Source organism: Macaca nemestrina, chromosome 7 (assembly GCF_043159975.1).
Source record: "Macaca nemestrina isolate mMacNem1 chromosome 7, mMacNem.hap1, whole genome shotgun sequence".
Lineage (NCBI taxonomy): Eukaryota > Metazoa > Chordata > Mammalia > Primates > Cercopithecidae > Macaca > Macaca nemestrina.
Genome location: NC_092131.1, coordinates 118,875,653 through 118,883,876, shown reverse-complemented (window position 1 = coordinate 118,883,876; position 8,224 = coordinate 118,875,653). Strand labels below are relative to the sequence as shown.

The following is an 8,224-nucleotide window of genomic DNA, read 5'->3' as shown; positions in this document are numbered from 1 at the left end:
ATGAGTGAAAACAAAACAAAGAATAGCATGTTGAAGGTTTGTTTGGTTTTTGTGTTTTCGAAACACTGTGATTATTCCTTACTGTCCAGTTCTAAATGTTTGTTCAAGCCTCCAGACGTCTTAAAAGACAGATGCTACAGCCTGCCGAACTTTTAGTCCCTTGAAGATGAAAACTTCTGCTTCCTGAAACTCTCTCAATTACCAAAAATAATTGTGTGGTGCTGAATAAATCCTCAGTGATGCAGTCAGCACATGGGCACAGCAGTGTATTAGATCTCACAGAATAAGAACGATTACAACAAAGGTGCTACTACCAAGTTCTTTCTCAATAGCTTCTGTTAGAAAATATACATCCTTATTTTCTACTCCTTGTTTCAAGATAAAAAGTAGAGCACATTAATAAATGGTCTTACACAAAGTAATACTTATTACGTGATCTAGCCAAATGTCCCTGTCAGGGTCCCCCAGACAACCTTTGTCTACCCCAGGAATTCCGGGCTCTTTTGTGTACTTTTAGCTGTCGTAGCGTCCTCTTCAAGACTTTTACTCTTCCTCTCTCCTGACACACCAAGAGTCTTTAATTCTCATTCTAAAAGCAATGAATTTGGCATCAGATTGACAATTGTGCAATTGCAGAAACCCCATCCATCCCTTCGTCAGTGCAGCCATGCAGCTTTCCTGGGGTACCTCACATCTCCTCTATCAGAAAGAAATCACTGACCCCCAACACCCCTAGGGCCTCCTACAGCCTCTGCTTCCATGACTCAGCAGTGACTTAATCTTCTTCTTCCGGCCCTCTAAGCCAGAGTCAGACCCAAAGACCACACATTCCAGTCCCACCCCTGAGGCCCAGGCAGTCTCCTCTCTCTTCCAGTTTCGTGGCTCTCCTGTTTTAACCACTGCTGGAATCTCATCTTCCAGGTTCAAATCTCAGAGGCAGTCAGGTAGCCTTAATGGGGCTGCTGAGGAAAGTTTAAGTGTGCACCATTATATGTCTACCGTCACACCCTGCAGCTCCTCCTCAGCAACGACACCATCCATCCCCATTGCTCATGGAGGTTCCCAGGCCTGGAAAGACTAAAAGACTGAGCCAGCAAGTAGAGATGTCATCGATGCAGCCTGTCCCTGAGCAGGTGACAGGTGTACTCTCCTCTCTTCCCTATCCTCTTTTTATCCTCAGAGGACTGGATTCAGCCTTGGGTTCCTGTCCTCTGGGTTCCTTCACCTTAGCCACAATGAATGCTCTTAATAAAGTAGGAAACAAATGGTGATCACCATCTCATATTTTTCTGCCAGGCAGAGAAACTTCATGACAATTTTACAGGATTCAAACACCCTTTCCTGTGGGGTTAGAAATTTCTAAGTGTGCCCTTTTCATGGGCTTAGAAAAATCTTTTTTCTTTTCAGTCTTTCATATGATTTTATTTTCTTCCTTCAACCATAATAATATGATATCCAAATTTTGTCTTAACCGGTGAGTCTGTAAACACAGGCTTATCTATCCCACTTACAGGCAAGGCAAATGTTGCTTCTTGAAATGGTCCCACCATGGACCCTCTGGTCATCTAACCCAAGTGTCCCCTTTGCCTGGCTTTATCTTCACATTTTATGTGGCCACTTCATTGAATCTCATTCCAGACTTTAACTTTTTCATGACTTCCGTGACTTTGCCATGTTTTTCACATAGAACGTGTCTGACCTTTACTGCATTGCCACCACCTTGGGACCTTGAGCCTTCTTGTTAGCGCTGTCACTCCCAGAGGCTGCTCCCCCTCTCCCAACTTTTCAAGAACCACTTTTTCCTTTGGGCGGCATCTTGGAAACTTGCTGTTGAACTATCCGGGCTTAGAAATTCTAACTCCATGGAAACGGTGTTTGAATCGTCTGAAAATGTCACTGGAATCTGAAACATAAAATTGTCATATTTTCCAGGCTCAGTAAAGATCTCATCACAATAAAGTCTTCCAGAATCTACCTCTGAATCCCCCTAACACATCTCTCTTCTCTTCTTACACTTACTAGAACCAAGAGTAGCTTCAACTGGAACAGTATTAATTGTGGGAGCTCCCCGCTGAGACGGAGGCACAATTGGAAGAAAGAGAAAGTAAAAAAGAAATTGCTGGTTGCAAAGAAGTTGCTCCTGAAGGGGTTCTGTGGACTGCTTGACTGCCCCTACATATCACTCATTAGCATCTCATCCTCAGCTTCCATTCTTAACCCTGCCCTCTTCTCTCTGAGAACCTCATTAAGAGAACCAGTTCCCTTAAGAATATTACCTCCTTCCAGGCAACTGAAAATTACACTATTTCTGCATCCATCTTCATCTTCACCCCAGTTTCATTCCTCCTGTTTACGACTGTTCCCCACACCTGTGCCTTAGGCATCCCCCCTGCCTCACCTCCTGAGGAGCTTTCTTCATCAGTCTTTACATCTCTGCCTTAGGCCTGAAATCTCTCCCTCCCTCCTGGCCCTTTCCCCTCAGTGAATAAACATGTCTGTATCTCCCATTTAAAAAAAAAAAAAAAATCCTACCTTAATCCTGTATGGTAGACAGAATATTACACTCCCCACCAAAATCTGTCTACCTCCTACTCCCTGGAACCTATGAATGTTACCTTACATGGCAAAAGAGGCTTTGCAGATGTGATTAAGGTAAAGATCTTGAGATGGGGAGATGGTCCTGGATTATCCAGGCAGGAACAGGTAATCCCAAGGGTCCTTACATGAGGGAAACAGGAGGGCCCGAGTCAGAGAAGGAGAAGGAGTTGGGACAACAGAAACACAGATCAGAGTGATGCCATTGCTGGAAAAGGGCCATGAGCCATGGTCTCCATAAAGTGGAAGAGGCAAGGAAGAGGTTCTCTTTTAGAGCCTTCAAAAAAACAAAATAAAGCAAAACAAAAGAAAAACAGCCTTGATGACACCTTAATTTTAACACCATAAAACCCATTTTTGAACTTCTGATATCCCATAACTGTAAGACAATAATGTTTTTGCTGGTGGTGGTTGTTTTTTGTTTGTTTGTTTTTGAGACAGAGTCTTGCTCTGTCGCCCAGGCTGGAGTGCAGTGGCGTGATCTCAACTCACTGAAACCTCTGCCGCCTGGGTTCAAGTGATTCTCCTGCCTCAGCCTCCCTAGTAGCTGGGACTACAAGTGTGCACCACCATGGTCAGCTAATTTTTGTATTTTCGATAAAGACAGGGCTTCACCATGTTGGCCAGGATGATCTCGCTCTCTTGACCTTGTGATCCGCCTGCCTCGGCCTCCCAAAGTGCCAGGATTACGGGCAGGAGCCACCGCGCCCAGACTGTTTTGTTGCTTTAAGCCACTAAGTTTGTATAATTTGTTAGGACAGAAAGTGGAAACTAATACACCTCACATCCCTCTTTAGCTAATTTTCAAACACTGTCCTCTCTTTCTCATGCAAACTTCTTTATCAGCTCAATTCATTTTCTCATTAATTCTCCAAATCACTGTACTCTCTCCCCAGATTGCACTCAGTATATTTTCCTACCAATTCTCATCCTGGAATATTCCCATCACTAGAATTTTATCTCTCTGTATCCTCAGAGTATTAGCTATAGGCCAGGCGCGGTGGCTCACGCCTGTAATCCCAACACTTTGGGAGGCCAAGGCAGGCAGATGGCTTGAGCTCAGAAGTTCAAGACCAGCCTGAGCAACATGGTAAAACCCCATCTCTATCAAAAATACAAAAAGTTAGCCTGGCATGGTGGTACACACTTGTGGTCTCAGCTACTCAGCAGGTTGGGGTGGGGTAATCACCTGAGTTTGGGAGGCAGAGATTGCAGTGAGCTGAGATCAGATTGTGCCACTGCACTTTCTAGCCTGGGCGACAGAGTGAGACACCATTTAAAAAAATAATAATAAAATTCAAAGTACATAATAAACACAAACTTTTCTCTTAAAACAAAAACTATTGCCTCTGGCCCTAGTTGCCCTGAGCCTTGTTTCTTCATGAATAGCAGACCCTCCTCTGCTCTTGGGGTTTTCTCCTTTCTATGAATAAAAATCTCTGTGTAAGTGGATTTCTTGGAAGAAGGGAGAACATGGAAACAACTGGTAAAAGTTATTCTACTCATTGCTCATGTCTTTCACATCCCCCTGTGCCCTCTGTCAGCCCTGGTGCCTCACCCTGCACAAAGCTCAGCCCACCATTCCTTCACCCAAACCAGAGTCCCTTATTTCCTAAAGCCCTCCTCCAGCTTCCGGTTAGGTCCATCAGAATCCTGCACCTCTCAGCCATTCACAGCATAGCTCGCCCTTGACTTCCTGAGGACTTCAACATGTAAGCAAGGCCCTGGCTCCTCTTCTTTCCCCAGTGTCAAGGTGACCCTCTGAGCCTGTCCTGGTCTCTGAGGTCGCTGTTCTGTCTCTTCCCAATGCACTGTCTCCTGGACCCCACACTGGTGGTGCCACCTCGGGAGATGAGGCAGATGGCACATTGAAATATCTTGAATGTCACTGAGTAGAGGCTGTTCTCATAGGTACCGAATCCCTCTCTTTATTATTTGCTATATCACATTGAAGGGTCTGGGTGAGTCCTCTGTAGGCATTGGCCCCTCCATTGAAGAGAACCGATTGCCTCTTATCTCTGCCTCAGCAACTGTTGTGTCTGCTTGGCCCGCTTGCTTTTTACACATAACATTTTTGGCATCTAGTTTTCTCAGCTTGGCTGACACTTGATGCTACCACATTTCCAGTGTTTTGTTTTGTTTTGTTTTTTCCTCTATTTGGGCTCCAAGGTTCTGAGACAGAGAGTCTTGACTCTAACTCCTCCTTGAAGAAGACTCAGCAGCTGAAAATATCCTCCACCCCATGCAAGCATGCTCTAGAATGGTTTCCTGGGGGACAGACAGCAGCTGGCCATGCAGCAGAAGCCACACTCTGTGCTGACTAGCTTCTTCAGGGTCTCTTTTCTTTTCCCTGGTTAAGAACAAGCTCATGTTCTTCAGCCATTACCTCCTCCACCAAAGACCTGATGGGACTGACAAAAAGCAACAACCGATAAACAAGAGCAAGCTTTAGCATCTTAAAAATATGCTCGCCAGAGTTTATTTTACATTTTCAGTAGAAGCGTGGCAAGATAAAAGTGAGAGACTCTTGTACATGTATGCCTCAAGCTCAGAAGATCAAACAATTCAAATATAAATTCCAGAAAGATCTATTAGAACAGGGAGAAACCTGGTCAAAAATGAAAAGAAATTTCCCCCAGCTACAGGGAAACACTGATTTTCAAATTAAAAGACCCTACAAAGTGTGGGGCAGGATGACTGAGAAATGACCCACACTCAGACACATCATTGCAACATTTCAGAATACCAAAAATGAAGCAAACAAGTCTAAAACTTCTAGACTCTAGAGAAAGAAAAATAGGTTACTTAAAAAGAAAGAAGAGATCGGGCGCAGTGGCTCACTCCTGTAATCCCAGCATTTTGGGAGGCTGAGACGGGTAGGTCACCTGAGGTCAGTAGTTCGAGACCAGCCTGGCCAAGATGGCAAAACCCTATCTCTATGAAAAATACAAAACTTAGCTGAGCATGGTGGCAGGCGCCTGTAGTTCCAGCTACTCAGGAGACTGAGGCACAAGAATCACTGGAACTCAGGAGGTAGAGGGTTTTTTTGTTTGTTTGTTTGTTTGTTTGTTTGTTTGTTTTGAGACGGAATCTCACTCTGTCACCCAGGCTGGAGTGCAATGGCGTGACCTTGGCTCACTGCAACCTCCGCCTCCCAGGTTCAAGCAATTGTCCTGCCACAGCCTCCCTAGCAACTAGGACTACAGGCGAGTGCAACCATGGCCAGCTAATTTTTGTATTTTTAGTAAAGATGGGGTTTCACCATGTTGACCAGGATGGTCTCGATCTCTTGACCTCATAATCTGCCCACCTCGGCCTCCCAAAGTGCTGGGATTACAGGCACGAGTCACTGCACCTGGCCCCCAGGAGGTAAAGGGGCTTCTGCCTCCAAAAAAAAAAAGGAAGGAAGGAAGAATTAAACGTAAGATTCCCATCAGTGATACTTGTTGACAATAGAATACCTTGCTCCCCTGATGGAGCAGTTTCTTTAAAAGTTTAGCTAACTGATTAGTCAGAAGAAATGAGATCCAGGAAGCAGTAGCTCCAACCCAGCCCAGCCATAAAGGGATGTCCCATTATGACACTAATGCAAAGGCCTAGAGAAAAAAACACTGCAAATTGCAACAGACTGACTGAAATAAATTTACATCATAAATTCAATGATCTCACCTTATGTCCACAAATACCTATTACACACCTGTTATTCAGCCAACAAAGCACAGAGGATATGATGATGAGAGAGACAGACTGTCCCTGCTCTCATGAAGCTTACAGTCTAGCCCAGAGGACACTCTCTGTGGCCAGTCCCAGCATTTCTTCCAAGTACACAGTCTGGCTGTTCTCTGGCTCCATCCCAGGACTGCAGTTCTTTGGCATCTTGGTGAAGCCATATGTGACTCAGCTGCTCTCAGCTGCTGGCCATTCAGTGGGAAAAAGGATTCCAGGGATGGCATTCCCCTTCCGACCCATGGCCCATCCTTCTGTCTTCCAAGCCAGCATAGTGTTTCCTCTCATCCTTCACCAGCCCACTGCTTCTTAGAAGGGAAGCCATCAGTGAGTGATCAGTGCCCTCCTTCAGGCTGGTCCCTCTGTACTCAACTTGCCAGAAATTCCTCCAAAGTATGGCCTGTGGATGACCTCTTTCCTGAGGCAGATGCTCCCCATTTTATGTTCTTTTTGATTTTCAATCAAAATGCAATGAAGTGAAGTAAAATGGAGAAAGTAATTCGATGCATATGATAAAGCTGCCATTTTACCTGGAATCAGGATGAGCTGAGAGATTAAGGACAGAAAGAAAATTGGAAGTTAATTGCTACTTAATAGCAGAATAAGGAACTGAGAATGGCTTGCTTTTCTTATTATCAGTCCTCCCTGAATTACAAAATAAACAGGATAAAACTTAGTATTTTCTCTATGCAGAATAAAGGGTGACATTAAGAGGTTCTAGTAATTAAATTTAATTGGAACCAGATTTATAAAACGGACTGTGAGCTGTTGAGGACAAGGACTCTGTCTTATTTACCTTCGTCTTCAAGTAAATGCTAGCTATTGTCACTGCTGTTGATGCTGTTATCTAATTATTATGTGTAACAGAATATAGAAATCATTGCCTCACAGGATGCACAGAAAAGGATTTTACTTTTATTGATAAATATTAGATTTTTCTATGCTAAATCATGGCTGAACCAAAAGAACATGTGCCGCTTTTCTTTGTTTTTTTGTTTTGTTTTGTTTTGAGAGAGAGTCTCGCTCTATCACCCAGGCTGGAGTGCAGTGGTGCGATCTCTGCTCACTGCAACCTCCGCCTCCCAGGTTCAAGCCATTCTCCTGCCTCAGCCTCCCCAGCAGCTGGGACTATAGGCGCATGCCACCATGCTCAGATAATTTTTGTATTTTTAGTAGAGACAGGGTTTCACCATATTGGCCAGGCTGGCCTTGAATTCCTGACCTTGTGACCCACCTGCCTTGGCCTCCCAAAGTGCTAGGATTACAGGCATGAGCCACCGTGCCCGGCCCATGTACCACTTTTCAAGAGATAGCTTTATATGGTAGTGTTTCTATTTAATCACTAGGAATAATATTTGTGTGAAGGCTCTTATAAGAATTCGTCATTTAAAAAAGCTCTTTCTCCTCCTCGATCATCTGCACATCACGTTATTGATCCATGAAAAATAAAACTTCATCTCTCTAAGCACATTCACCTCCTCCTATTGTAGATTGACCTCCTGCATTGAGGCAAATGAATGCTTTGTTGGGAAAACCAGAAGCAAGTCCACATAGTCACAAGGAGGACGTCCATAGTGCCTCTGTGGCATGGCCTGGGCGGCAGGGAAGCACCAAGGAAGAGGATCAAAGAAGAGGGAAGCCGGGAAGACAGAGTAAAGGGCCAAGGGAAAATGGGAACAACGTAAGGAAAAGGAGAGCCTTGTGGCGGTAGAGGATGCACCTTGGAAAAAGAGAAAGGGAAAACAAGAGTGAGAAATAACAACAACAGAAAGCCAACCAAAAACCTGAGAGAAGACATGCCTGTGGCAGGGGATGCTGGACAATGTCGCATGGCTGTGTGTCCAGAGAGAAGAAGTGGGCTTGGTGAACAACCAGTAGTGTCTGCCACAAGCCACCCCTCTGG

General features: G+C 44.6%; 1 pseudogene; it reads right to left on the bottom strand.

Moving 5' to 3' along the window:
• Positions 1–1,170: 1,170 nt before the first annotated feature.
• LOC139364123 (peptidyl-prolyl cis-trans isomerase NIMA-interacting 4 pseudogene) lies at positions 1,171–1,827 on the bottom strand (annotated as a pseudogene).
• Positions 1,828–8,224: the final 6,397 nt, after the last annotated feature.